Here is a 9,778-nt window from a genome sequence, read left to right on the forward strand (position 1 = left end):
TGATATTTTTATATATTTCATTTTTGAATATGTCCTTTTAAATAGATAGGTACTGTTAAATACTGACATCAATCCAGAAACATAAGATTTTTTAAATTTAGATTAACTTTTTATTATGGAATAATTTAGAGTCACAGAAAAGTTGCAAAGATAGTGCAGAGAGCTCCATATCTCCTTAACCCAGTTGCTTTTATTGTTAACATGTACATAACCCTGGTACATTTGTAAAAACTGAGGAAACAACATTGGTACATTACTGATAACTAAACTCCACACTTTATTCAAATTTTACTTTTTCTTTTCTGGAATCCCATCTAGGATACCACATTACATTTAGTCATCATCTCTTCTTAGCTTCCTCTGGTTTGTGACAGTTTCCCCGTTTCCTTGTTTTTGATGACATAGAGAGTTTTGAGGAGTACTGGCCAGGGATTTTGCAGAATGTTTCTCAATTGAGATTCCTTTGTTTTTCTCATGATTAGACTGGTTAGGACTAGACTGGGGTATGGGATTTTGGTAGGAAGATTACCGAGATAAAGTGCTATTTTCATCACATCATATCCAGCATATCAAGGCTACTATCAACATGGATTGTCTCTGTTGGAGTTGACCTTGATTAGAAGCCTTCCACCTCAGTGGAATTTCTAGGGGTCCAGCGGTGCAGGGCATGTCAAGCTATCCCTTCTAAGGTGAAGGATAAGTTGCTGCATCTGGCCCCTCTTACACCAAAAAGGAGTCACAAGGCCTACTGGGCCTCTTTGGACTTGGGGAGGCAACATATCCCCCATTTGGATGTGTTACTCTGGCCCGTTTACCAAGTGACCCAAAAAGCTGCTGGTTTTGTGTGGTGCCAAGGACAAGAGCAGGCTCTGCAACAGGTCCAGGCTGCCGTGCAACCTACTCTGCCACTTGGGCCATATGATCCAGCAGATCCCATGGTGTTTGAAGTATCAGTGGCGAATAGGGATGCTGTTTGGAGCTTCTGGCAGGCCCCTACAGGATTTTGGAGCAAGGCTCTGCCATCGTCTGCAGTTAACTGCTCTCCTTTTGAGAAACAGCTTTTGGCCCCAGCTACTGGGCCTCAGTAGAGCCTGAACGCCTAACCATGGGCCACTCAGTTACCATGCGACTTGAGCTGCCCATCGTGAACATAAAGTTGGGGGTGCGCAGCAGCGCTCCACCCTCAAATGGAAGTGGTATAGGTGTAACCAGGCCTGAGCAGGCCCCAATGGCACCGTAAGTTCCATGAAGAAGTGGTCCAAATGGCCATGGCCCCTGCTCCTGCTACGTGACTTTATCCCAGCCTGCACCTATGCCTCTCAGGGGAGTTCCCTCTGATCAGGTGGCAGAGGAGGGGAAGACTTGAGCCTGGTGGACAGACGGTTTTGCACCATGTGCAGGCACCACCCACAGGTGGACAGCCACGGCACCACAGCCCCACTCTGGGACCTCCCCGAAGGACGCTGGTGAAGGGAAACCCTCCAGGTGGGCAGAACTTGGAGCAGTGCACCTGGTTGCTCACTTTGCTTGGAAGGAGAAACGGCCAGACGTGTGATTACACACCAGTCCATGGGCTCTGGCCCATGGTCTGGCTGGAGGGTCAGGGACTTCGAAGGAACGCGACTGGAAAATGGGTGACAGGGAAGTCTGAAGAAGAGGTAGGCCTCTCTGAATGGGCAAAAACATGTGATGATATCTGTGTCCCGTGTGAATGCTCACCAAAGGGTGACCTCAGCAGAGGAGGATTCTCATATTCAAGTGGCTAGGATGAACCGTTCTGTGGGTACCAGTCTGCCTCTTTTGCCAGCCAGTCCTGTGTTTGCCCAGTGGGCTCGTGAACAAAGTGACCACGGTGGCAGGGATGGGGGTGATGCGTGGTCTCAGCAACATGGACTTCCACACACCAAGACTGACCTAGCCACAGCCGCTGAGTGCCCAATCTGCCAGCAACAGACCAACACTGAGCCCGCAACATGGCCCCATTCCCCAGGGTGATCAGCCAACTACCTGGCGGCAGGTTGATTACATCGGACCACTTCTATCAGGGAAGGGGCAGCGTTTTGTCCTTACTGGAATGGACACTTACTCTGGATACGGATTTGCCTTCCCTGCACACGGTGCTTCTGCCCAAACTACCGTCCATGGACTTACAAAATATCTTACCTTTCTTCACGGTATTCCACGCAACATTGCTTCTGATGAAGGAACTCACTTCACAGCAAAAGAAGTGTGGCAATGGGCCCACGCTTATGGAATTCACTGTTCTTACCACGCTCCCCACCATCCCAAAGCAGCTGGCTTGACAGAACGATGGAATGGCCTTTTGAAGACTCAGCTACAGTGCCACCTAGGTGACAATACCTTACAGGGCTGGGGCGAGGTTCCCCAGAAGGCTGTTTAATCTCAAATAAAAACAACAACAAGGTCATACATCCACCTCACACGATACAACCATCCTGAATGAAGCTGAAAATGCACCAACTAACCCCTTCCCCAGAAGAGGAGTTAAAGTCCTCGAGTGAGGTTTACTCCAACTGCAAGGATTCACGGGTCCAGGAATCAAAGGGTCCAAATGGTGGTGGGACTACTCACTATTACCGCTAGCGACCCACTAGCAAAATTTTTGCTTCCTGTCTCTGTGACCTGATGCTCTGCTGGCCTAAACATCTTAGTTCCAGAGGAAGGAATGCTTCCACCGGGAGACACAGCAATGCTTCCACTGAACTGGAAGTTAAGGCTGCCCCCCGGCCACTTTGAGCTCCTCAAGGCTTCTGTGGATCAACAGGCAAAGAAGGGAGTTACTGTGCTGGCTGGGGTGATTGATCATGACTACCAAAGGGACATTGGGCTGCTACCCCACACTAGGTATTGGAGGTAAGGAAGATACGTCTGGAGTACAGGAGATATAAAGGTGTCTCTCGCTATTAGTCCTTTAGTATTATGCCCTGTGAGTAAGGTCAATGGAAAACTACAACAACCCAATCCATGCAGGACTACTAATGGCCCAGACCCTTCAGGAATGAAGGTTGGGGTCCCCTCACCAGGTAAAGATCCACAATCAGCCGAGGTGCTTGCTGAGGGCAAATGGAACACAGAAGGGATGGCGAAAGAAGGCAGTTGTAAATACCAGCTAGGACCATGTGACCAGTTACAGAAACAAGGACTGTAATTGGCATGAGTATTTCCTCCTTCTTTTGTTGTCAATATATTTGTGAGTATATATACCTATATTAAGCAAATATCTTTGTTTTCATTCCTCTCTTCTTCCTTTATCATGCAAGATAAGGTGTATTGACTTTATATCATAGTATTTAAGTATTATTAACTTTACATCATAGTATTCAAGTTATAGGATATCGGGGAAGAGTAAACATCACTCAAGGACTTTATCGCCTATTCTGGAGAAGGAGTTAGTGTGTTTTAGGTTGTATGCAGGATGGTTGTATCATGTTAGGTGGAATTATGACCTTGTTATTTTCTTTATTTGAAGATTAAATATGATGTAAGGAGATGTGTGTAAGTGCCGAGTTGACAAAGGTTGGACTTGTGATAGTTAATTTTATGGTGTCAAATTGGGCTAAGGGATGCTAAAATATGTGGTAAAACATTATTTCTGGGTGTCTCTGTGAGGATGCCTCCATAAGAGATTAGCATTTGAATTGGTAGACTGAGTCAAGAAGATCTGTCTTCACTAATGTGGGCGGGCATCATCCAATCCATTGAGGGCCCAAATAGAACAAAAAGGCAAAAAAAGGACCAGTTCCTTCTCTCTTCTTGAGCTAGGACATTTATCTTTTCCTGCCGTCAGACATTGGAGCTCATGGTTCTTGGGCCTTCAGACTCCGGGACTTACACTAGTGCACAGCCCCCGACCCTGTTCTCAGGCTTTTAGACTCAGACTGAATTATACCATTGGCTTTCCTCGTTCTCCAGCTTACAGACAGCAGACTGTGAAAGTTCTCAGCCTCCATAACTGCATGAGCCAATTCCTATAATAAATCTTCTCTTATACATTTCCATATATATCCTATTGGTTCTGTTTTTCTGGAGAACCCTGACAAATACACTTGTTTTGAGGTATTGCTTGCTAGGTTTCTCCACTGTAAATTTACTCCTACCCCCGCCACTTTCATACTCTTTGGAAGCAATCACTAAGCTCAGCCCACATTCTAGGGCTGGGGAGTTAAGCTCTACTTCCTGAGGGGATAGTATCTACATAAATTATTTGGAATTCTGCTGTATGGGAGACTTGTCTCTTCTCTGTTTATTTAATCATGTATTTATATCCATATGGACTCATAGATATTTATTTTATACTGTGGGTTATAATCCAATACAACAGTATTTATTTTTGTTGTTCAAATTGTTCCACCTTTTGTCATTGGGAACTCTTTCCAGTTGGCTCCTCTGTCGCTTTGCCATGCCCCCATACTTTTATTTTTTGAGCACTTCCTTCCTTTCGGGTGCTACAAGATGCTCTAGGCTCATATTTTTCCTGCTCCAGCACTAGAGTATTGGTTCCTTTCACTTGAAAATGGTGTGAAACCAATATCTTGGCACTGAGTGTTCATGTTGCTACTGGAGTACCACTGCTTCCGGACCCTCTCAGCCATCAGAGCTAGGAAATTTACGTCTGTATACTGACCCATGTATATACACATATCTATAATTATTTTTGTATCTATTAATCTCTATCTACATTAAGCTAAACACAGGTACATTCTGATGTCTCTGAATCTAATCTAGTACCACACTGATCATTGTAGCCTTCCTCCCTTGCTTATTTGTAAATTCTCTCAAGCAGTGAGAAACCTGGTTTCTTCTATTCACCATCCATTTACTTATTTTTCAATCCTAGTATACATATATGGCTGTTTCAGAATTGTTTACCCATATCCCCGTTGCCTTTTAGATACAGCGTTTATGTACAGTTTCTTTTGTCTTTAGTCTTATATTTTCCAGTGAAAACACTGTTTTCCAAAGTTACTTTTGCCCATTCCTTTTTCTCCTACCTTCTTATTTGGCTAACAAGTGAGCCATTCAATAGCTTATTTTGATTGCAAGCTCTTTTCATTTTTCTATTTTTGTAAAGAAGTTATGTTGTGATGAGACATTCCTATTTAAAGTTCCTAATTTTTCTGACTGTTGCTTTTTTATGAGTCAGGAATATTGTAATGAGTACTTAGTCTGGTAACGTCAATGTATGTTGGATTCTTTTAGCACAGCTATAGTCTCATTACATAATAAACACAATAGTTTACCATTAATTTGATAACAAAGTAATCCACACTCCACTGTGCCATAAAAGTGCAACATTCAAAATCCATAGGCAAAATCTAAGCGGATCAGTGTGTCTATGTCCAATAAAATTTTATTTATGGACACTTAAATTTGAATTTTGTATAATTTTCACATTTCACAAAATATTATTTTCTTTTGATTTTTTCCAACCATTTAAAAATGCAAGGATAGTCCGTGGGCTGAATTTGGCCTGTGGGCCATAGTTTACTGACCCCTGCTCCAAGGTTTTAAAGGTACCCATCAGATCGTCTGTAAATAGAGATAGTTTAACTTCTTTTCCAATTCATGTGCCTCTAATTTATTTCTCTTGTACATTTTCATTGGCTAACTCCTCTAGTACAAAGTTTAAGGGTAGTGGAAGTAGATAGAGGACATTGTTGCCTTGTTGTTCATCTTAGTGGAAACATTTGTAGTGATTTCCTATTGAGATACTGCTTTTAGGACTGCAGTATATATAATCTGTTATAATAAGAACATAACTATTGATTCCTACTTTCTTGAGTGTTTTCATCAGATGTATTTTATCTAAGGCTTTTCAGGATTTATGGTGATTATTAGTATCATATCTCATATTAATAGATCTAAATAATATATGTCTATATATTTTATTATTATTAAGATTATATTATTATTACTAATAATGAAACAATTTTGTATTCTTGGAATAAATCCTACTTAGTTATGGTGTGTTTTATTAATGAGATTGGATGCTGGTAATGTTTTATTTATTACTTTTGTATCAATATCCAAAGGTGATATTGGCCTGTAGTTTTAATTTTTGTACTGTCTTTACCAGGTTTAATTATCAATGATACATTTACTTAATAAAAAGGATCAGGACATTTTCCTCCACTTTTAAGGAACTAGAACAATTTATGAAACATTGGAACTATGTAGTCTTTGAAAGTGTGGTGGAATTCCCCTGCAAAACCATCTGGCGTTGGTACTTTTTTGTGGGTAGGTCCTTAATAATTGACTCTATTTATTCTATGAAAATTGGTCTCTTTAATTTTTCTATCTCTAATGGAATTGTTTTTGGTTATCTTCACTTTTCTAGAAAATTTTCTCTATCATCTAGATTTTACAACTTATTTGCATAGAGGTCTGCAAAGTAGTCTCTTATTATGTCCTAAATTTCTTCTGCTTAATAGTTATTTCCCCATTGCTTATTTTGTATATTTTTGCTTTCTCTATTTTATTTTGATCAGTTTAGCTACTTGTTTTTCTATATTCTTCATCTTTAAAAAACAGGATTTTGATTCTTTAAGTATGTCTTATTTTTCTACCCTCTATTCATTAATTTCTACTAGTTCATTTCTTGTGCTCTCTTTCATTTACTTTGTTGTACTTTTTCTAGTTTTTTTGGGTGGAGGGCTTCACTCAGATCCTTTTGGATCATCTTTTTTTTTTTTTTTTCACTGTGGCATCCAGTTTCTATTCACAAAGAAAAAGCTCCAGTCCATCTTTTAATTTTTTTGAAAAATTCCTGACATTACAGAACTAAACTGAAATGTATTAATATTCCACTCTTACATTTCCATGACAAACAGAAAAAAAAATTTCATGAGCCAAAAAAAAAAAAAACAAACAGGGAGAAGCTTATAAAACTAAATATGGATCTCAGCATTAACAGCTGAACAGAGAAAGGAATTAAAACGCTTTAATTAAAAAATCACGAGTGGATGATAAAGTGTGTAGAAACTGAAAATTTACAAACTATTTAAAACCTGGAATCGCTGACTGTTCAGAAACTACACAGATGGATCATGGGTGGTGGTGAACAGCAGAAAGGGATAATGGATGAATCTGCATTGTTCTAGCTGCTCCCCATGCCACCCGTCTCCGAGGAAAGCCTGACATTGATTAGATATTGAGCCAGGCTAATGCTGGCAGCAGATCCAGTGATGGTAACCTGCCTATCAGTAGATCCTTCCACTGGGTTCGCAATTTTGATCTGCGCCCCAGACATCTGACGGATCTCATTGATTTTGGCGCCCTGACGCCCGATTATGCAGCCAATCAAATCATTTGGAATGGTGAGTTCATGAGAAGTAGTCTGAGCAGATGCATCCAAACCACTGAATCCGGTGTTGCCATGCGTCATGGGAAAATGAGACTGTTGCATTGCCAACTGGTGGAGCTTGGTCAAATCTGGCTGTGGAATGGCATACTGTCCTTGAATGGTATAGGCCTGACCATCTGCAAAGATGACTGGAGAACTGGACGGCTTGGGCCGGTACGGGATGGTCACGCCCTTCGGGGGGGACTCCAACATGACCACGCAGATCTGTTTCACACACTCAATGATGGATTGCGGAATGCCAGCAATAGTGATGGCCCGCTCAGTTGAGTTGGGGAGCATATCCCCTGCCACCTGGACCTGAGCCCCTGTACTCTCTCGTATTTCCTTGATCTTGCAACCACCTTTCCCAATGAGAGAGCCACACTGACTAGCAGGGACCACCAGCCTCAGGGTGACTGGGGGTCTACTGGCAGCTGCGCTATTGGTCATAGAGCTGCTGATGTCCTCTTCCAGTTTGTCAATGATCATAGCAAAGGCTTTGAAGATGGCATTAGTGGGTCCAGCCAAAGTAATAATTCTCTCAGGACAATTCCCTTCTGAGATGTTGATACGTGCACCACTCTCCTCGCGCATCTTCTTAACCGATTCTCCTTTCTTTCCGATGATACTGCCAACTTCCTTTCCATGCATAAGTAGCCGGATGGTGAGAGTGACATTTAATCCACCTTCAATCACACCGGTGTCCATGTCGAGCAGTGTTCTGGGGAGCTGGACTTTGAGTGGTCAAGTCTTTGGTCACTGGTGGGGGTGAAAGCCAAAAACTGCAGGCGCGAGGCGACTGAGGGGAAAAGGGGAGCGGGCAGGAAGGGGAAGGGCGGGAGGCCGGGGGCGGAACAATAGGGGCGGGCGGGAAGGCGAGGGGGGCCCCGCGGGCGGGCGGAGGAGGAAGGGGGTGTGGAGGAGGAGGAGGAGGAAGTGGGAAAGAGACCCCGGGGCGGGTGGAGGGCGGCGGAGGGCGGGCGGGCGGACGGGAGAGGGCGCAGGCTGCGGCTGCTCCGGCTGCTGCCTCTGCTGGTCTGGGCCCTTTTGGATCATCTTTTAAAAAAATTGTAACAAAAAAAGTAACACAAAATTCACCATCTTAACCATTTTTAATTGTACAGTCCAGGGGTGTTAAGTATATTCACCTTGCTGTGCAAATTTTTAAAGTTTTTTGAAATTCATATTTAATTAATTTATTTTCAATCTTTCATTTTTACTGATAACAGTGCTTAGTGCTATATTTCCTCAGATCACTGCTTTAAATGTATTCCATAGATTGTGATGTGTTTACATCATTATTCATTTTAGAAATGCTGTACTTTTATTTTTTTAATTAATTAATTAATCATTTTCTGAGGAAGATTGTCCCTGAGCTAACATCGTGCCAATCTTCCTCCATTTTGTATGTGGGATGCCACCACAGCATGGATGACGAGTAGTGTACATCTTCACCCGGGATATGAACCCTCGAACCCAGGCTGCCGAAGTGGAGAACGCCAAAGTTAACCACTAGGGCTGGTGCCTAGAAATTCTGTACTTTTACTTTGTATTTTTCTTTTCAACCAATAGTTGTTTAATTGAAGGGTTGTAAAAAAAAATTCCAGGTAGAAGACCCTTTTTTATATTTTGTCAATACTTTCTGGTTTTACTGCATTATGATCAGACGGTATTGTTTGTAATATTTCTACTTTATGGAAGTTACTGATATTTTCTTTATGACTTATGATCAAGTTTTTGTGACTGTTTCATGGACACCTGAGAAAATGTATTTTTTAATATTAATGTGAAATGCATAAGATCAACATTATTAATTATGTTCTGTAGGTCCTCTATATTATTGCTTACTTTTTTTGCCTACTTATACTGAGAATGGTACATTAATGTCTCCTATCATTAACGTGTTTTTATCTATGACTTTATGCATCTCCTGTATTTTCTGCTTCATAAAGCTGGTTGCTGTGTTAATTTTTTGCTGAGGAAGTTTCACTCTGAGCTAACATTTGTTGCTAATCTTCCTTAGTTTTTTTTTTTGCTTGAGGAAGATTGTCCCTGAGCTAACATCTGTGCCAATCTTCCTCTATTTTGTGTGTGGGTCACAGCCACAGCACAGCTGACAAGTGATGTAGGTCCACACCCAGGATCCAAACCTGTGAACACAGCCTCCAAAGTGGAGCACACCACACTCAACTGCTACACCACAGGGCCAGCCCCTGGTTGCTGTGTTATTTGATTCATTTTCAATTGTGGATTTCAGTGTCGAAAAGCGCCCTTCTTTGTCACATTCAATGTTTTTTGGCTCGAATTCTACTTTACCTGATATAAGAATCACTACCCCTGATTTCTTATTGTTTCCATTTGCCTGGTGTATTTTTTTGTTATTAATACAATTGAATAGATTCCTACTCCTAGCAA

The 9,778-nt window shown here is 41.8% G+C and overlaps 1 pseudogene; it reads right to left on the reverse strand.

The window, feature by feature from the left end:
• Window positions 1–6,945: 6,945 nt before the first annotated feature.
• LOC106827741 (poly(rC)-binding protein 2 pseudogene) lies at window positions 6,946–8,204 on the reverse strand (annotated as a pseudogene).
• Window positions 8,205–9,778: the final 1,574 nt, after the last annotated feature.

This window comes from Equus asinus, chromosome X (assembly GCF_041296235.1).
Source record: "Equus asinus isolate D_3611 breed Donkey chromosome X, EquAss-T2T_v2, whole genome shotgun sequence".
Lineage (NCBI taxonomy): Eukaryota > Metazoa > Chordata > Mammalia > Perissodactyla > Equidae > Equus > Equus asinus.